Source organism: Artibeus jamaicensis, unplaced genomic scaffold (genome assembly GCF_021234435.1).
Source record: "Artibeus jamaicensis isolate MK-2021 breed Jamaican fruit bat unplaced genomic scaffold, CSHL_Jam_final contig_554, whole genome shotgun sequence".
In the NCBI taxonomy this organism is placed as follows: Eukaryota; Metazoa; Chordata; class Mammalia; order Chiroptera; family Phyllostomidae; genus Artibeus; species Artibeus jamaicensis.
The window spans coordinates 1514396-1536302 of NW_026521885.1; the positions used below are offsets into that span (position 1 = coordinate 1514396).

General features: G+C 37.0%; 1 protein-coding gene across 1 annotated transcript in view; it reads right to left on the reverse strand.

The window, feature by feature from the left end:
• Nucleotides 1-21907, reverse strand: part of GABRA3 (gamma-aminobutyric acid type A receptor subunit alpha3) — a 361284-nt gene that overhangs the window by 100217 nt on the left and 239160 nt on the right. The window lies entirely within an intron of this gene.

The window sequence follows — 21907 nt, forward strand, 5'->3', positions numbered from 1 at the left end:
GTGTGAAGTCATATCTCATTGTACCATATGATTTCACCTATAAGCATAACCCAATCAACAAAACAAACAAACAAGCAAAAATATAACCAGAGACATTGAAATAAAGAACAAATGACAGTAACCAGAGAGGAGGGGGAGGGGATAATGGGGAAAAAAGGGGAAGGGTTATCAAGGAACATATATAAAGGATCCATGATCCATGGACAAAGCCAAAAAAGGGTAGGATTGAGGGTGGGTGGGGTGGAAGAGGGTAGGGGTGGGAAAGTGGAGGCCACTGTGCTTCAACAACAATAAAAAAGAGGGCTGACTGGTGTAGATCAGTGGATTAAGTACAGGCCTGTGAACCAAAGGGTCACCGGTTTAATTCCCAGTCAGGGTACATGCCTGGATCCCCAGTAGGGGGTGTACTGAGAAGCAACCACACATGGATGTTTCTGTCCCTCTATTTCTCCTTCCCTTCCTCTCTCTCTAAAAATAAATACATAAAAATCTAAAAATAAAAATATAAAATATAATGGAATATTATTTAGCCTTGAAAAAAGAAGAAAATCCTGCCATTTGCAACAACATCAATGATAGTGGAGGACATTATGTTAACTCAAATAAGCCAGACAGAGAAAGACAAATACAGTACAATGTCATTTATAAGTGGAATATAAAATATTCAAACTCATAGAAGTAGGAAATAGAATGGTGGTTTCCAGGGGCTAGAGCTTTGGGAGAGACAGCACTAAGTTATGCTAGGTGAATAAGAAGTTATGCATAATGAATAAATCCTAGAGATCTACTGTACAGCTGTCTTTTTTAAAAAGAAGTGAAATATTTTTATTTTATTTTTAAATTTCATTTTTCAATTAGAGTTTATATTCAATATTATTTTCTATTATTTACAGATGTACAGCATAGTGGTTAGACAATCATGTACTTTACAAATATCCTCTCAATATTTCTAGTATCCACCTGACATAATACATAGTTATTACAATATTATTGACTATATCCCCTATGCTATACTTTTCATTCTCATGACTGACTATATTTTAACTACCAATCTTTACTTCATAATTCCTTCATCTTTTTCACCTAGTTCCCTAACAATCCTTCCCTCCATCAACCATCAGCAAGTTCTCAGTGTCTATGAGTCTGTTTCAATTTTGTTTTGTTGTTTAGATTCCACATATAAGTGAAATTCTATGCTATTTGTATTTCTCTGACTGACTTATTTCACTTAACATAATACCCTCTAAGTCCATCCATGATGTAGCAAATGGGGAGATTTTATTCTTTTTTATGAGCAAGTAATAATCTATGGTATTTATGTGCCACTGCTTTTTTATCCACTTGTGCATTGATAGTCTCTTGGACTGCTTCCAAATCCTGGCTATTGTAAATGACTCTGCAATGAACATGCATATATTCTTTCTGATTAGTGTTTCTGGACACTTAGGATATATTCCCAGATGTGAAATCACTGATTCACAAGGAAGTTCCATTTTTAATTATTTGAGGAAACTCCATATTGCTTTCCACAATGGCTGCACCAATCTGCATTCCCACCAACAATGCAAAAGGGTTTATTTTTCTCCACATCATTGCCAATACTTGTTTGCTGATCTGTCAATGAAAGCATTCTGATAGGTATGAGGTGATATCTCGTTGTAGTTTTAATTTACAGAAAATAGTCTTTAGTGGGATTTTCAATAATAATCAGAAACCCCTCAAAATGTAACATTGAAATAATAATGCCTCAGCCACAGTCCACAAGTTAGCCTGCTGATTTTTATGCAAAGGCAAGACAGGAAGTAAAAGGCAATCCAGAAAATTCCCTTCTTTGGGAGTAAAAAGTATAGGGGAGAATATTATGCTAAGTGAAATAAGCCAGGCAGCAAAAGACAAATACCATATGATCTCACCTATAAGTAGAATTTAATAACAAAACAAACATGAGCAAAATAGAACCAGAAACATGGAAATAAGGAACAAAGTGACAGTGACCACTGGGGTGCAGGAAGGAGGAAAACAGGAAAGAAGGGGGAGGGTCTAGTCAAGGAACATGTATATAGGACACATGGTAATGGACAATAGGGTGGGCATTGATTGAGGGAGAGGGATGGGTGGGACAGGGGAGAACAATGGGTGGCAGAAAATTGGGACAACTGTAATTAAACAACAATAAAAATTGTAATAAAAAGAGAAAATGGCACAATGGGGATATGGATGGAAAAGAGGCCCTTTTCAGCTTTGTGAGTTGACACATACACATATACAACTCCCTCAGTATTGCCATCATTTCAGTGTGCTTTGCAGTGCCCTGACTCCCTTGTCACCCTGCCCTTTGCTGCACAAGAGTTGGTTTTTATTTCACCACAGTAATAACTTTCCTACTGCCACGGTACCCTAACTGGTCTCTTTGCTTTCTCCCTTTGCCCTTATGGTATATTCTCTATACAACAGGCTTCTAGTGCTTACTTGTCTTATACAGAGTAAAGGCCAATGTCCTTGTTATGACTTCCAGGGTCTTGCATGATCTTGTCTTCTATTCTTCTCTGGCTTATCTCCTACTGTGCCCTCCTTTGCTCAGTCTGCTCCAGTCACACTGGCTTCCTTAGTGCTCTTTCCACATGCCAGTCTCTCCTATATCAGGGTCTTCGACTTACTATGTTCTCATACCTCTTTCAAATATTTTATTATCTTCTACATGAGGCCTATCCTGACCTCCACTCAGTTTACCACCCACACTATGGTTAGCAATCCTTACTATGCTCTTTCTTTTTCTATAGCACCTAACATATAATGTCATAAAATATTCTTTCTATTTATTATTAATTTTTACTTTCTATAAGGTTATGGAGTTTTGTCGTTTTCTCTTTGATGTGTGCCAGGAGCCTAGCATTGGACCTTGCAGAAAGGAAGTGTAGCTTGGGGAAAACAGCATTTAGGTTTTCCAATGGTTTCAGGAAAAATAGCATCTTAATATGATTCCTTAATAACATAATATCTCAATCTATCTTTTCAATGGGAATATAGACTCTTTCCTAGAATTTGAGAGCTGGAAGAGCCTTACAAAAATCATCCAGTTTTATTCTCATATACACTTTACATGTGATATAACAGAAGGAAATTAAATTCCCCAAATCACGGCAACCACTATGGGACAGAACTGACTAAAAGTTTCCTAACTCATTGGTGTAGTCAACAAATATATCTGATCACCTACTATGCGCCAGGTATTCTTCTTAGTAGTGAAAGTACATTGGCAAGCATATGAAGATTGATGAGCTTATATTTGAGTAACAGGAAGACAAAAATTTTAAAAGATAAGTAAATTATAGTGTATTAGAAAGCAATATACCTCAGGAAGAGAAATAAGATGTGTGTAGAAAGTATTGGGGAAGGGTTGCCCTTTTCCATAGGGTGTTCAGTAAATAACTCACTGAGAAGTTGACCTGAAGGAAATGACAGTGAACCCTGTGAACACCTGGAGAAAGAATATTCAAAGCAGTGGGAGTAGAAAATGCAAAGGCCCTGAGGTACAAGTATACTCAAAGTATTAAAATAATAGCGGCTAGGCTATTGTGGTTGTAGTAGGGAGATCAAGGGGTAAGATTAATAGAAATGAGTTCAAAGAGGAAACTATGGGGAATAGTCTAGGTAGTGTAAGGCCTCTTGGGATATTTTGACTTTCACTCTAAGTAAAATGTGGAGGTGTGGCATGATTTTCAGTAGACTAGCCTTGATCTGACTAACATTTTAAGGTTAGCCAGGCTATGTGAAGAATAAATTGAAGGAGAGCAAGGGTAAAAAAAGAAAGATAAAATCCAACATCCATTCATGATATAAAACTCTCAAAAAAAACTAGGAAAGAAGGGAACTTTCTCAACTGGCAAATGCCATTTATGAAAATGCTACATCTAGCATCATGGTTAAGAATGAAAAAGCATTTCCCCTTAAAATCACAAATAAGGATGTCCACTTTCTCTTGTTTAATATTGTCTTGGAGAATTTAACCAACACAAGAAGGAAAGCAACAGGAGTGACTACTAATAGGTATGAAGTTGCTTTTTCAGAGTGATGAAAATCTTCTGAAATTGAATATTGGTGATGGCTGCACAACACTGTAAATACACTAAAAACATTTAGTTGTATGCTTTAAAATGGTGAATTATATGACAAATTGTATCTCAATAAAGCTGTTTAATAATTTAGACAAGCAAAAAAATTAAAGACATATAAAATGAAAAGCAAGAAGTAAAACTTTTTTAAATGTAAATTGCATGTTTAGACATTCCATGATCATATATATCCTAATATCATTAAGGTTCTCTCCAATTTACTGTATAGATTCAACACATTCCTTACCAAAATCTCAGAAGCTTTTCTTTTTTTAAGAATGGCAAGCTGATCTTAGAAGTTCTGTGAGCATACACAGGGCATATGGGCATATACAAATATAGAGTAGCCAAAAAGAAAAAATGGTAAGTATTTTCACTTTCAAATTTAAAAACATACCATAAAGCTACAGTAATCCATATAGTGTGTGTTTGGTATGAAGATCAACAATGTAGACCAAAGGAAAGAATAGAAAGCCCATAAATAAAGTTCCAAATTTATGGTTAATTGATTTTTTACCAAGGTGTCAAGATGAGAAAGGATAGCTTTTTCAGGAAATCATGCTGGGAGAACTTTATATCTACATGAGAAAAAAAAACTGAACATAGAACCTTACCTCATGCTGTAAGCAAAGAAATCAATTCCAATGAATCATGAACAAAAATATAAGAACTAGAACTTCTACAAAGAATCACAGGATAAAATTTTGTCACCTTGGGCCAGGCAAAGATTTCTTAGATAGGATAATGAAATCATGATTCAAAAAATTAATGTAACTCTTACCTCTCAAGAATGAGAAGAGAAACAGCCTGATTTGAAAATGAACAAAAACCTTAAATATACATTTAATAAATAATATTTTCTTAACTAATAAGCACTTCAAAAGATACCCAAGATTATTAGTCATTAGGGAAATGCAAACTAAAATCACCACAACACTATGTGTGAACTATAATGGCTAAAATAAAAGACTGACAATATCAAGTGTTGACAAAAATTTGGAGAAAATGGAACCTCATGAATCACTGGTGGAAATATATAATGCTAAAGAATACTGTGGAAAATATTTTGCCAGTTTCTTTTAAAGTTCAACATAAACTTTCTCTAAAATTCTATGGTTCCACTCTAATCCATCATTACCCAAGAGAATTAAATACAAAAAGATCTGTTAATAGTAGAATTATTTATGATAACCGAAAGACAGAAACAACCTAAATGTTCATCAAATGATGAGTGAATAAATGAAATGTGAAATAGCCACATGATGGAATATTAGTCATGAATAAAAAGAGATATACACAACAACACGGATGAATCTCAAATGTATTATGCTAAGTGTAAGTAGCCAGACACAAAAGGTCACATATTGTATGATTCCATTCACATTAAGTGTTCAGGAAAGGAAAACCTAGAGACAGAGAGTAGATTAGTTGTTGCCTAGGGCTGGGGTTGGGAATGGATGGTGACTGGAAACCTTTGAATCTTTCAATCTTCTGATGAAACATTCTGTCAAGGGTTGCACCATTAATGAATTGAGATGAGTGGCTTTCTTGTTTTTTAAATTATTTTATTGCTGTTCAAACTCAGTTGCCTGCATTTACCCCCCGCCACTCTCCCCGACCTCAGCTATCCTCACATCCCTCCCCTGATTCCAAACCTTTTTTCGTTTTGTACGTGTGTCCTTTATAGTTGTTTCTGAAATCCCTTCCCCACTTTTCCTCCATTATCTCCTCCCACCCCACCTCTTGTAACTGTCAAATTGTTCTTAATTTCAATGTCTCTGGTTATATTTTGCCTGCTTGTTTGTTTTGTTGATTAGGTTCCACTTCAAGGTGAGATCGTATGGTTTTTGTTCCTCACCACCTGGCTTATTTCACTTAGCATGATACTCTCCAGTTCCATCCATGCTGTTTCAAAGGGTACGAACTCTTTCTTTATTTCTTCTGTGTAGTATTCCATTGTGTAAATATACCATTCACTTACTGATGGGCACTTATGTTGCTTCCAGCACTTGATTAATGTAAACTGTACTGCTATGAACATTGCGGTGCATAGGTTCTTTTGGACTGGTGTTTCAGGGTTCTTAGGATATAATCCCAGCAGTGGAATTGCCAATTCAAAAGGCAGTTTCCTTTTTCGCTTTCTCAGGAAATTCCATTCTGTTTACCACAGTGGCTGCACCAGTCTGTATTCACACCAATGGTGCACTAGGGCTCCGTTTTCTCCATATCCTCTGCAACACTTGTCCGATGGCCATTCTGACTGGGGTGTGAAGTGGTATCTCATTGTGGTTTTAATTTGCATCTTTCTGATGGCTACTGATGCTGAGCATCTTTTCATATGTCTCTGGGCCCTCTGTATGTCCTCCTTGGAAAAGTGTCCGTTCAATTCTTTTGCCCATTTTATTTTACTAGATTATTTATCTTCCTGGAGTGCAGGCATGTGAGTTCTTTAATTATTCTGGAGATCAAACCCATGTCCTAAATATCATTGGCAAATACGTTTTCCCATATATTGGTTTTCTTTTCATTTTAATGCTGTTTTCTTTAGCCATGCAGAAACTTTTTAATTCGATGATGTCCCATTTGTTTATTCTTTTCTTTATTTCCCTTCTTTAGGGGACATATTGATGAAAATATTGCTGCGTGGAATGTCTGAGATTCTCCTGCCTAAGTTTTCCTCTAGGCCTTTTATGGTATCACAGCTTATATTTAAGTCTTTTATCCATCTTGAGTTTATTTTTGTGTGTGGTATAAGTTCATGATCCAGTTTCTTTTTCTTTCTTTCTTTTTTTTTTTGCATGGAGCTGTCCAGATCTCCTTACACCATTTATTGAAGAGGCTATTTTACTCCATTTTATGTTGTTGTCCTCTTCGTCGAATATTAATTGACAATAGAAACTTGGGTTTATTTCTGGGCTCTCTGTTCTGTTCCATTGGTCTATGTGTCTGTTCTTATGCCAGTACCAGGCTGTTTTGATTACAGAGGCCTTGTAATACAGTTTGGTATCAGGTATTGTGATCTTTTCTACTTTGTTCTTCTTTTTCAAAATTGCTGCAGCTACCTGGGGTCCTTTTTGGTTCCATATAAATTTTTTAAATGTTTGTTCTTTATCTGTGAAATATGCCATTGGTACTTTAATAGGGATTGCATTGAATCTATAAATTGCTTTGGGTAGTATGGACATTTTGATGATGTTAATTCATTCAATCCATGAGCATGGTATATGCTTCCATTTATTTGTGTCTTCCTTAATTTCTTTCATCAGTATTGTATAGTTTTCTGAGTACAGGTCTTTTACCTCCTTGGCTAGGTTTATTACTAGGTACTTTATTTTTCTTGTTCTTATATCAAATGGGATTTTTTTTTCTGATTTCTGTTTCTTATATTTCAGTGTTGGTGTACAAAAATGCCTTTAATTCTGATATTGACTTTGTATCACACTCTTTTGCTAAAATCAGTTACTGGGTTGAGTAGATGTTTTGTGGTGTGATACAAAAATTTGAATCACAGCACAAAAAAATTTATAGGATTTTCTATGTGTATTATCCTGTCATCTGTAAACAATGGTAGTTTTGATTCCTCATTTCCAACTTGGATGCTTTTTATTCCTTTTTTCTTGTCTAATTGCTGTTGCTGGAATTTGCAATACTATGTTGAATAGGAGTGCTGAAAGCTGATATCCTTGTCTTGTTCCTGATTTTAGTGGGAAAGCCCTAAGGTTTTGCTCCTTGAGTATGATTATGGCTGTAGGTCTCTCATTTATAGCCTTTATTATTTTGTGAAATCATCCCTCTATTCCTACATCATTCAGTGTTTATATCAAAAATGGGTGCTGTACTTTATCAAATGCTTTTTCTGAATCTATGGATATGATCCTGTGATTTTTGTATTTCATTTTTATGTTATGTATTATATTTATTGATTTGTGAATATTATACCATCCTTGCATCCCTGGGGTGAGTCTCACTTTATCATGGTATATAATTTCCTTTTTTAAAAATTTATTTTAATTTAATTATTTATTTAATTAATGTTCAACTACAGTTTTCTGTCTTTTACTGCCATCCTGGCCCCGCCCAGTGCTCCCCACCTCCCTCCCATTTCCACCCCCTTAGCTGTTGTCCATGTGTCCTTTATAGTAGTTCCTGTAAATCCTTCCCCTTTTTCCCCTGAAATTCCCTCCCCTCTCCCCTCTGGTCACTGTCCCCCTTTCTCTATTTCAGTGTCTTTGTTTTTATTTTGCTTGTCTGTTTGTTTTGTTGTTTAGCTTCCTGTTAAAGGTGAGATCATATGGTATTTGTCTTTCAATGCCTGGCTTATTTCACTCAGCATAATGTTATCCACTTTTAATGCATTGCTGGATGCAGTTTGCCAATATTTTGTTCAGGATTTTAGCTTCTATGTTCATCAGGGATATAGGCCTGAAGTTTTCTTTCTTTGTAGTGTCTTTATCTGGTTTTGGGACTAGGATGACGTTGGATTCATAAAAAAAGTTTGGGAGTTTTCCATCTTCTTGGATTTTTTTTAATAATCTATGAAGAATAGGGGATAGCTAATTCTTAAATAATTTTTAAAATTCTCCTGGGAAACCATCCAGTCCAGAGCTTTTGAATGTCAGGAATTTTATGACGACTGCTTCAATTCTGTCAGCTGTTATTGGTCTGTTTAGGTTTTCTCCTTCTTCTTCATTCAGTTTTAGGAGATTATATTTTTCTAGAAAATTTCCATTTCACCTAGGTTTTCAAATTTCTTGACATATAGTTCTTCTTAGTAATTTTTTACAAGCCTTTGTGTTTCTGTGCTATCAGCTACAATCTCTCATCTTTCATTTATGATTATGTTTATTTGTGCCCTCTCTCTTTTTCATGATGGATCTTCTTTTTTTTTTAAAGCCTTGCATTTTATTTATTTTATTATTTTTAAATATTTATTTATTTATTTACATTTAGAGGGGAAGGAGAGAAACATCCATGAGAAACATCAATGTATGGTTGCCTCTAGTGCATCCCCTGCTGGGAACTGGCCTACAGGGAACTGGCTTGCAACCCAGGCGCTTTTAGGCTTTATTTCCTGGCACTGGAGCCCTGGGTTGGGCAATCTATCTCACTGCTTGCTCCTTTGCCTGGTTTATCTATGGGCAAATATGTGATCATGGTCAGCCAGCCGCCTTGTGCCCTCACTGGGCCTGCCCATTGCCACCACATGCCTGGGATCTTCTAACTGCTGCCTGAATGCCTGGGTCAGTCCAGCCGCTTTTTCCTGTGCGACCCCTCTTTGCCAGCCACTGATTCTGCCCCTCTTATGGGTCTGGATGAATAGTTCGTTGTTGTCAAACAGTGGCACAGTTTAATTTTCTCTCTGTTTTGGTTGCATTCTGGTTTTTAAATATTTGTTGTTCATAAACTTGGTTGTGTGAGGAGGTATAGTGTTTCTACCTATGCCTCCATCTTGGTCAGAAAGCCTGTTTATTTCTTCTTAATGGATTCTTCCCTTGAGTATTATGAAGTGACCTTCTGGGTCTCTCTTTATGGCACTTTTTTGAAGTCTATTTTGCCTGATATGAGTATTGCTACTTTGGCATTTTTTCTCTCCCGTCCATTTGCTTGGAATATTTGTTTCCAACCCTTCACTTTCAGTCTGTGTAAGTCTTTTGTTCTGAGACACATCTCTTGTAGACAGCATATGTGTGGGTCATGATCTCTTATTCATTCAGTTATTCTATCTCTTTTGGTTGGAGCATTTAACCCATTTACATTTAAGGCTATTATTGATAGGTACTTATTCATTGCCATTTTTTCATACCTGTGTTCCCCTCTCTCTCACTCTTTTTTTTCTTTTCTTAAAGTAGACCCTTTTGCATCTCTTGCCAATATGTTTTGGAGGAGGTATATTCTTTGAGGCTTCTTCTGCCTGGGAAATTCCTTATTTGGCTTTCTATTTTAATTGAGAGTCATGATGGATAAAGTAGTCTTGGCTGTAGGCCTTTGTTTTTCATTACTTGGAATATTCCTTGCCATTCACTTCTGGCTTGGAGGTTTTCCTTTGAGAAGTCAGCTTCTACTCTTATCAGGGCTCCCTTGTATGTTACTTCTTGGTTCTCCCTTGTTCCCTTTAAGGTTCTCTCTTTGTCTTGGAATTTTGCCATTCAAATTATGATGTGTCTTAAAGTAAGCCTCTTTGTGTTCCTTTTGATTGGGACTCACTGCATTTCCTGGATTTGTGTGACATTTTCTCTCATCAAATTAGGGAAGTTTTCCATCATTACTTTTTCAAACAGGTTTTCTAAATCCCTTGCTCTTCTTCTCCTTCTGGTACCCCTATTATATGTATATTATTATGTTTCATGTTGTCCTGAATTTCCCTTAACCCCTCTTCATTCTTTCTGAGTCTCTTCCTTTTTTTGCTCTTTCTGGATGTTTTTTCCTACCTTGTCCTCCAGCTCTCTGATTTGATCTCTGCTTCATCTAGCCTGCTTTTGATTCCTTCTATTGTGTTCTTCAGTTCAGAAATTGTATTCTTCCTTTCCTCTTCAACATTGTTGATAGTTTCTGTTTCCTTTTCCATGTTGATATAGTTTGCAGTGAGTTTATTGTAGTTTTCCTGTAGTTTTTGGTAATTCTCTCTGAGCTCATGGAGCTTTTTGATAACTGATGCTTTGAAGTCAATATCTGATAGTTGACTTGCTTCTATTTCATTTGGCATTCTTTCTGAGGCTTCCTCCTTTCCTTTCATTTGGGGTTTCTTTCTCTGTTTTCCCGTTGTTTGTGAAACTCTCCTTGTTAGCTTCTGCTTCTTAAATTGATCTGTTTTTACTCCCTGGTTTTATAGTGTGAACTTCTATGGTAGAAGATCTGTAAAATTCAGTGGTGCAGTCTCCTTGATCTCCTGAACTTACTGCTCTTGGGCTGTCATTTATGTTGGCTCTCTGGATGTCTTTGGTGTTTAATTTTTGTTGGGTCTTTCTTTGGTGGGTCCTTCCCTCCAGGTGGTCTACTGAGAGTCACTCTGCCCCCCATGTTGGTATACTGTTGTGTGGATGTGGACAGGTTGTTTTGAAGCTGGTTCTTCTCTCTGACCAAGGTGTTATGGTTTCTCTCTTGCTGTTGTTCAGTTGTTTGTTCTCAGTAATTTTTTTAACCATTTAATTGTAATTCTAGATTGGTCCTGGGTGGAGTTCAGTGTGGCTTCCACTCACTCCTTCACTTCTCTTCTTGAGATTTTATTTATATATATATTTTAGAGAGAGGGAAATGGAGGGAGAAAGAAAGGGAGAAAAATATCAGTGTGTGTTTGCACCTCATCCATCCCCTCCTGGGGACATGACCTGCAACCCAGGCATGTGCCCTGAGTGGGCATTAAACGGACAACCCTTTGCTTCACGGTCCTGCATTCAATCCACTGAGCCACACCAGCCAGGGCACCCTCTTTCATTATTATCTGTTGGTGGTTCCTTTGTTGGTTGGTTCTCCCTTCCAGGGAGGTATACTGGTGTTTACAGCTCCCATGTACTCTTTTATTTGAGCGGTTGGAACGCTAAATGGATTAAGACAGAGGGAGTGTATTCTATGGAATTTAAAGTAGCAACCTGTAGAGACGAGATGGGAGATCCTTTTGATGTGTATAGTGTTAATCATGATATTTCACCCAACTAGCTACTTTTTAGAAAGGGTTGTAAAAAGATGAGACTCTTGTTAGAAGGGGAGAAGGATTGTGAGTTGGATCTAGAAAACAGTGAGCTTGTGGGAGGTCAGGTTGTGAGATATAGTAAGAGTAAAGGATAGAAAATAAGCGTAGTGTGCAAGAGTAAAATTAGATTTAACCACAACAGTAATAAATTTCCAGAAGTCAGTGAAATCGACTAAGACCCAGGTGCTGTGTAGTATTTAAAATTCTGTGGAAAATAATTATGTAGAATAATATTGGAACAACAACCATATGACATCTGAATAACCACAGTATGAAGTACATGACCTAGAGGAGCAGCTTTCTGATCTTTTTTTTTCCTGAAAAATCTTTTTTGGAATACAAGTGAAGTTAAAGAAGGATTATTAAAAACACACTATGAAAGAGACAACAAGGAAAACCAGTCAAACAGTGTAATTAAACAGGACAAAGAAAACTAAACAAAAAGAAGAGAAACAAAAAATACTAATAAAAGTAAAGATAATTAAAAAATAAAAATACTAATACTAAATAATCAATAACTTGCAAGTTCTCTAGAATACTAAAGTGCAATTTGGCTAAATTTCCCATTTATTGTGATGATTCCTCTTTTGGTTTGACTCTGCTTCTTTTATAGCTCTAGGTCTTATTATTTTACTTGTGGAGGAAGGAAGGAAGGAAGGAAGGAAGGAAGGAAGGAAGGAAGGAAGGAAGGAAGGAAGGGAGGGAGGAAGGGAGGGAGGAAGGGAAGGGAAGAAAGAGAGAGAGAGAGAGAAAGAAAGAAAGAAAGAAAGAAAGAAAGAAAGAAAGAAAGAAAGGAAGGAAGGAAGGAAGGAAGGAAGGAAGGAAGGAAGGAAGGAAGGAAGGAAGGAAGGAAGGAAGAGAGAGAGAGAGAGAGAGAGAGAGAGAAAGAAAGAAAGGAAAGAAAGAAAGAAAGAAAGAAAGAAAGAAAGAAAGAAAGAAAGAAAGAAAGAAAGAAAGAAAGAAAGAAAGAAAGAAAGAAAGAAAGAAGAGAAGCCTCCTGTTGGCTTTAAACAGGCCAAGCAAGTTCTGCTGGTCTTCCTGGCTGCAGCAGGCTGAAGGGTTTGGGTTTCACTTTCCTCCCTTCCTATGATTTTGCAGGGATGGAGGCCAGGTCTGGGAGGCATCTTCACAGTTGCCCAGCCTCTAGCCAGGTTCTTCCATTTGCTGCCAGGCCCCAGTGCCCTCCTGCATCAGGCCTAGGCCTTCAGTCCACCACTTTTGCTGTCATTGAGGTACACCAAATTATGGCCAACTCATACACCACCTTTTGGCTCTTTGTTGTCATAGGTGCTAAGAGCTCTCAAAGTCTCTTCAGTCTCTTAACTCTCTCCCCCACTGAGTTAAGTCTTTCTGAGGACTGCTAATTCCCTAAGCCTTGCTGGTCCCCTCTGTGGGGGGTGCATCCTCCTTCCTTTTAGGGAGCCAGTCTGGCCCTGCAGGGTGGAAGCACAGCAGTGCTAATATAAAACATTTTCAAGGTGCTGCATAAAATAGAAAAATATACCCTAGAGGGAAGAAAATGCTCCTGAACTAACTAGAGTCCTAAAGGTTAAATAAACATTATATACATATGATTGATTATACACACACACACACACACACATATATATAATGCTATTACTGTTGTTCCAAATTTGCCCCTTTTGCCCCATTCCACCCACTACCCCCAAGTCCCTCCAGCAATCCCCTCACACTAACTTTATGCCCATAGGTCATGTATATAAGTTCTTTGGCTACTCCATTTCCTACACTGTTCTTAACATCCCCCTGTCTATTCTGAACCTACCAATTTGTACTTCTTAATCCCTATACCTTCCCCCATTCTTCCACTTTCCCCTCCCCACTTATAAGCCTCCAAATGATCTCCATACTTATGATTCTGTTTCTGTTCTGCTTGTTTGCTTACTTTGTATTTTAGATTCAATTGTTGATAGTTGTGAATTTACTGCCATTTTAATGTTCATAGTTTTGATCTTTTTCTTAAATAAGTCCCTTTAACATTTCTATAATAAGGCCTTGATGGTGATGAACTCTTTTAATTTTACCTTACCTGGGAAGTACTTTATCTGTCCTTCCATTGTGAATGATAGGTTTTCTGGATAGAGTAATTTAGGTTGTAGGTCCTTACTTTTCTTCACTTTGAGTACTTCTTGCCAGTCTTTTCTAGTCTGCAAAGTTTCTTTTAAGAAATCAGCTGACAACCTTATGGAAACTCCTTTGTAGGTAACTCCCTGATTTTCTCTTGCTGCTTTTAAGATTCTCTATATTTAACCTTTAGTATTATAATTATGATGTGTCATGGTATGGTCCTCTTTGGGTCAACCTTGTTTGGGACTCTGTGCTTGCTAGAGTTGTATTTATATTTCCTTCGCCAAACTAGGGACAATTTTCCTTCATTATTTTTTCAAGTAAGTTTTCAATTTCTTGCTCTTTCTCTTCTCCTTCTGGCAATTCTATGATTTGAATGTTGGTACATTTCAAATAGTCTCAGAGGCTCCTTAGCCTATCCTTTTTTTTTAATTCTTTTTTTTCTTCTTGCTGTTCTAATTGAATTTTTTCCTTATGTTCCAAATCACTGATTTGATTCTCAGCTTCATCTACTCCACTGTTGATTCCCTAAATTTTTCTTTATTTCACTTAGCATAACCTTCATTTCTGCCTGGGTCTTTTTTATTTTGTTGAAGCACCCACTGATAGATTGCTTATCTCCATTTTGTTTAGTTCTTGTTCTGGAGCAATGTTCTATGCTTTCATTTGGGCCATATTTCTTTGTCTCCTCATTTTGGCAGTCCCCTTGTATTTGTTTCTGTGTATTTGGTAGAGCTATTTTGAATCCCTGTTCTAGTAGCATGGTTTCTTGTAGAAAAGCACATCCATAAATTGGATGGGGTAGAACCCTAGGTAATTACCAGAGTAGGGCATCCTGTGTAAATCAGGTTGATGAAGTCTCAGATATTGTGTCTCCTCTCTGTGGCTCTGTGTCAGGGAGGGCTCAGAAAAAAAGACAGTGGCTTTTTCTGCAAGATAGGCAGAACAGGAATTTTCATCCTATTTTCCAGAAAAATAAACTGAGGCCCAGAGAGGAGAAATGCCTTACATTGCTACTCTGTGTCAAAGTTGGAACACACAGCCAGAGCTCCTAATTTTTATAGTAAAGTCTACTTCACTACAACATAGGCCCCCACTCTACGTAGGGGTAGCATCTAAGATAACTTTGTTCTCTGGAACTAGAGAGAATCTTCTGTGATCTATAAATTTCCCTTCGTGTTAGAATGAGCTTTTTAACAAAATCTGCTTGGAGATCAGCTTCTTGCCTTTGAGAACAAAGGAAATTCTTATTATTTACAGTTCCCAATTTCATTTTGGAGCTGGCAAAAGTGAAATAAATGTGAGAATATCTGTTGGGAGTGTTTTTCCTTCCCTCCTTCCAGTTTAAATACTAGTTCCCTGGGATGCCCTGCCATATCTGAGCACATGCCTCAAAGTCATGATGAAACCTGTAACTTTTAGCTCACAGAACTTCACTGTTAACTGTTTGTGAAAATTCTATTATACCTTATGGTGAATAATGTGTCCTATCTTTCCTGTAAGATGTGAGCTCTTGGAGAGTAGGGGTTATCATCACATGGAGTGCACAGAGTAATTTGTGATTAACAGAGGACTTTTACTAATATTTGCTTCTTATTTCATTGCAAGCTTTCTCAGAGTCCAAAATGAGCCACTCTATCTTCTATAATTTTCTGTCATTACAGTGAGGTTCACCAAGTGTGGTTCTGTGAGTTTGTTGATAGTTTAATGAATAAGGAAGTATAGGTGGAATCTCCTAAAGCCATTACAAAAAAGGAGCACATGAAACAAAGCAATGAATGCTTAGTTGTTTTGATTGTATTAAACACTATACAACTAACAATGTGACCCAAATTCTTTCCCTGGCTTCTGATCTTTCCAGAGGTAGTCTCTGTAGTGAAGACTCAAGTGTAAGGTATATGCATGGAAAGTAGGAAGAGAGGAGTTTTACTGTTAGCATTTGGGGTGGGGGAGTCCTGGCATCATGTACAATTTATCTTTCAAAAACATTTATCTTTGGAATATCCCTGGTATATAAGCAAAACTGACTCAATCATACAATCAAAGAGCAAAGAAAGGCATGAAGGTCTGAATATGACAACAAGCCTCTTAAGAGGTTCAAAAACACTTTATTCTCGATGATGCAAATAAATAATGAACACTTATTTTCTTTAATTTTTGATTAAATGTAAGACACTCTTGCTGTGTAGCCTAACACAAAGAAGATACTTTGTTCATTGTATTCAATTTTACAAAATCCCATTGTATCTAAGGACTGAATTCCACACCTGCATTTACAACTGCAGCTTGTTGTGTCCATATCAGACTCATTATGCTTAAAATTAATATCCCCTACATTCCTTTCTTAGGGGAAGTGGTGGGATGCAGGGGGGACGGGGATTTGCTTTAATGTAAGAGTGACTTGGGTATCTGTATAAGCCTTGCTGCTTACTAGTGGTTATGATTTTGGCTCTATTGAAACCGGTTTAGTAATTATATGGGAACATTAACACAAACACTGCCACAAAGTGGACATGTTCTAGGACATATGTCAATTGACATGGCTTATTGTATTTACTCCCCTCAACTGCCTTGTGAGGCATGTATTGTTATGATTCACTCCACTTTACAGAGCAAGGTCAGGAGTAGTGTTACCACAGAACTTATATTCTTAATCTGTCATGTTTGAACTGTAGCATGAGTGATCTGATCATGTTGTTCACTTTTTTCTTTATTTTCATTGTTGACACTATGACAGATGTCCCTATTCCACTCCCCACCCTCTGCCCACCTCCACCCAGTGCCCTCCCCCTTACAATCTGGTTATCACCACACTGTTGTCTGTTCCTATGAGTTATGCATATATGTTCTTTGGCTAATCCCTTCACCTTCTTTCATCCAGGAACTGCGTTCTGACCCAGGGAACATAACCTAAGAATCCTAAAGTGTCAATACAAAAGAACATGCACCCCTATGTTAATAGCAGCAATATTTACCATAGCAAAGATCCGGAATTAGCCCAAGTGCCCACCAGTAGATGAGTGAATTAAAAAAGCTGTTGCTCATCTATAGATTAAATGTAAATACTATCCAAGATTACAATGACATACTTATTTTTTGTTTTTCAATTATTTTTATTGTTATTCTATTACATATATCCCAATTTTCCCCCTTTGCCCTCCTCTGCCCATCCCATCCCCACTTCCACAGTCAAATCCCAGACTATTGTCCATATCCATCATTCATAGATATTCTTTGTCTGGTCCCTTCCCTTCTTTCCATCATTATTCTCCTCCCCTCCCTGCTCTGCTCACTGTCAGTCTGTTCCATGTTTCCACGCCTTTGGTTCTATTTTGATAATTACTTTGTTCATTATATTTCTCTTATAGGTCATATCATATGGTATTTGTCTTTCACCAACAGTAAACAACAAGTGCTGGTGAGGATATAGAGAAAAGGGAACCTTAGTGAACTTTTGGTGAACACACAGACTGGTGCAGTCACTGCGAAAAACAGTATTGAATTTCCTCAAAAAACTAAAAAATGGAACTGCCTTTTGACTCAGTGATTCTGCTGCTGGGAATATCACTAAGAATTCCAAATTACCAATTCAACAGAACTTGTGCACCCCTATGTTCTTAGCAGCAAAATTTGCAATAGCCAAATGTTGGAAGCAATCTAACTATCCATCACAAAATAAGTAGATCAAAAAACTGTGGTACATATACATAATGGAATACTACACAGCAGAAAGAAAGAACTTACTCTTATCTTCTATGATAGCATGCATGGAATGGGAGAATATTATGCTAAGTGAAATAAAACAATGCCATATTTCACAGAACTAGAACAAATATTTCAAAATTTATATGGAACCATAAAAGGCCCCACAGAGTAACAGCAATCCAGAGAAAGAGGAGCAAAGTTGCAGGAATCACACTATCTAATATCAAACTATACTATAAGGCCATAGTAATCAAGTCAGCATGGTACTGGCATAAAAACAACACATAGATCAATGGAATAGAATAGATAGCCCATAAATTAACCTATAACTTTATGGTCAATTAATATTTGACAGAGGAAACAAGCATATACAATGGGGTAATGATAGTCTATTCAATAAATGGTGTTGGGAAAATTGAACAGATACAAGCAGAAAATGAACCTAGACCACCTTCTTACACCGCACACAAGAACAAATTCAAAATGGGTCAAAGACTTAAATGATAGAGGCAAAACCATTAAAATTCTAGAAGAAAACATAGGCAGCAAAATCACAGACATTGCTCACAGCAGTTTTTTATTGAATATATCTCCCCAGGTGAGGGAACCAAAAGAAAAAAAAAAAACAAGTAGGACTCATAAAACTAAAAAAATTTTACACAGCAAAGGAAATTATCAACAAAATGAAAAGAGCCCACAGAATGGGAGAACATATTCACCAATACATCTGATAAGGGGTTAATATCCAAAATTTATAAGGCACTTATACTACTCAACACCAAAAACTTAAATAACCCAATTAAAAAATGGTCAAAGGACCTGAATAGACACTTCTCCAAGGAGGACATACAGAGAGGCAATAGACATATGAAAAGATGCTCAATGTCACTAATCATCAGAGAAATGCAAATTAAAACCACAATGAGATACTGTCTTACACCTGTCAGAATGGCCATTATCAATAAATCAACAAACAACAAGTGCTGGCTAGGCTGTAGAGAAATGGGAACCCTTTTGTGCTGTTGGTGGGAATGAAAATTGGTGTAGCCACCTGGTAAGAAGTATGAAGAAAAATGTAAAATGAAACTTCCTTTTGATCCAGAGATTCCACTTCTGGGAATATATCCAAAGGAATGCAAAACACTAATTCAAAAGTACATAAGCACACTTATGTTCATTGCAGTGCTATTTACCATTACCAAAACATGGAATTACCCAAAGTGTCCATCAATAGATCAGTAGATAGCCCTCGCTGGACTGGCTCAGTGGATTGAGCACCAGAGTGGGAAGCAAAGGGTCACTGGTTCAGTTTCTGGTCCGGGCACATGTCTGGGTTGTAGGCCATGCCTCTAGTAAGGGGTGCATGAGGGGCAACCACACATTGATGTTTCTCTCCTTCTCTTTCTCTCTTCCTTCCCATCTCTCTAAAGATAAATAAATAAAATCTTTAAAATATATATTAAGAGATATTCTGAATGGATAAAACAAGTACAGGACATTTACACAATGGAATACTACTCAGCCATAAAAAGAGGGAAATTTTATCCTTTGCAACAGTATAGACAGACATGGAATACATAATGCTAGGTAAAATATGTTGCTGCTCAGCCTTTTGGCTAAGATCAAGTGAAATAAGCCTGTCAGAGAAAGACAATTACCATATGATTTAATTCATACATGAAATCTAATGAACAAACTGAACTAACAAGGAAAAGGGGGACAGAATCATTCACAGAGAGCAGATGAAAGCTAGTGGGGGAGGGGAGGTTAGGGTGTGGAGGGATTGATCAAAAAGGACTCATGGACATCAGTGTGGTGATTTTCAGCAGGGCTACAGAAGACTATATGGTAATGGAAAAATATCATAAAGATAAAAAATAATAATCAAAAGAAAATAGTAAAATAATGCCATTGCTCACTTAAAAAAAAACAAGAGTAATGTTTCCTTGCAACCACAGGATAAACAGTGTATCACTTCCAGACTATTATCCCTCATCTGTCATGTAGAAATTTTTCCAAAATCTTTCCAAATAAGTACTATTCTATTTAGCTATATTTCCCACTACACCTCCTTGTCACTGCCATTTTCCAAAGGCTTATTTATTCTTCCACATTCCATGAAAATGTTAACACTTAGATGATTATTTTTCCTAACCCTCAGTACTTACATTATCCTAGGGGAAATTTTTACTTACGGGAAGCAATCATACAACATCCTGAACACCCCCCCAACTTCCAATCAGGCACCAAATACCATCAATGATACCTTTCGTAGATCCATATACTTCTAAAAAAATCTTATTTAGTTGAGAATGCAATGGTACCAAGACAGACAGTCCTGAATTTGCCTAATAACTACATCATCTTGGGCAAGGCATTATTAATTTTTAAGCTTTACTTTCTGGATCAATTCAACAGAAATATTGGGCTGGCCAAAAAGTTTATTTGGTCTTTTTCTGTAAGATGGCTCTAGTAGTATTTAATTGTCTTAAATTCATTCAAAACAATCTTGTTAGATTGTATTGTGACAGCTGTCATACAGCATGCATTTAAAAAATCAAAATTGGTGAATTTTTGTACAGTCATTTTAATATTGAAGATGGAATAATATAAGCAACATTTTCAGCATATTATGCTTTATACTTCCAGAAAGGTAAAAACACAACTGAAATGTAAAAAAAAAAAAAAGATTTGTGTTATGTATGGAGAAGGTGCTATGACTAATTGAATGTATCAAAAGTGATTTGTGCCCTGGCTGGTGTGGTTCAGTGAATTGAGCACAGGCCTACAAACCAAATGGTTACCAGTTCAGTTCCTAGTTAGGGCACATGCCTGTATTATGGGCCAGGTCCCCAGTGGTGGATGTGCAAGAGGCAACCACATGCTGATGTTTCTCTCCCCCTTTCTCCTTCCCTTCTCCTCTGTCTGGAAATAAATAAATAAAATCTTTTTCTTAAAAAGTGATTTGTGAAGTTTCATGCTGGAGATTTCTCACTGGATGATGCTCCATGGTCGGGTAGACAAGCTAAAGTCGATAGTGATTAAATCAAGACTTTGACAGCAATCAATGTTATACCATGAAGAGATAGCCAATGTATGCAAAATATTTAAATCAATAAAGTTATTGGTGAAAATAAAAAATGTGTCTTTTTCTTTTTTTAAATTTTATTGATTATGCTGTTACAGTTGTTCTATTCCCCCTTTCATTCCCCTCCACCATACCCCCCTATCCCCACCATTACCCCCCTTTAGTTTATGACCAAGTGTCTCAAGTCCTTTAGATTCTATATTTCCCATGCTATTCTTGCCCCCCTTCTATTTTCTATCTACTGTCTATGCTACTTATTTTTTGTACCTTCTCCCCCTTTCTCCCCCTCCCACTCCCCTGTTGCTAACCCTCCTTGAGATCTTCATTTCTATGTTTCCACTCCTGATCTAGCTGTCCTTTTAGTTTGCTTTTGTTTTAGGTGTGGTTGTTAATAACTGTGAGTTTGTTGTCCTTTCACTGTTCATGTTTCTTTAACTTCTTTTTCTTAGATAAGTCCCTTTAACATTTCATATAATAAGGGCTTGGTGATGATGAACTCCTTGAATTTGATCTTATCTGAGAAGCACTTTATCTGTCCTTCCATTCTAAATGAAAGTTTTGCTGGATAGAGCAATCTTGGTTGTAGGTCTTTGGATTTCATGACTTGGAATACTTCTTTCCAGCCCCTTCTTGCCTGTAAGGTCTCTTTTGAGAAATCTGCTGACAGTCTGATGGGGACTCCTTTGTAGGTGACTGTCCCCTTAGCTCTTGCTGCTTCAAGGATTCTCTTCTTCATTTTAATCTTGGCTAATGTAATGATGATGTGCCTTGGTGTGTTCCCTCTTGGGTCCAACTTCTTTGGGACTCTCTGAGCTTCCTGGATTTCCTGGAAGTCTATTTCCTTTGCCAGATTGGGAAAATTCTCCTTTATTATTTGTTCAAATAAGTTTTCCACTGGTGGCTGTTCCTTTCCCCCTTCTGGTACCCCTATAATTTGGATGTTGGAGCATTTAAAGATGTCCTGGAGGTTCCTAAGACTCTCCTCATTTCTTTGAATTCTTGCTTCTTGACTCTTTTCTGTTTGGTCATTATTTGCTTTCTTCTGGTCCACTCCATTGATTTGAGTCCCAGTTTCCTTTTCATTGCTATTGGTGTCCTGTGCAATTCCATTCATTTCAATTAGTTTTGCCTTCATATATTTGTCTAATTTGTGGCTATAATCAACCAGTTCTGTGAGGATCCTGATGACCAGTGTTTTAAACTGTGCGTCTGAGAGTTTTGCTATTT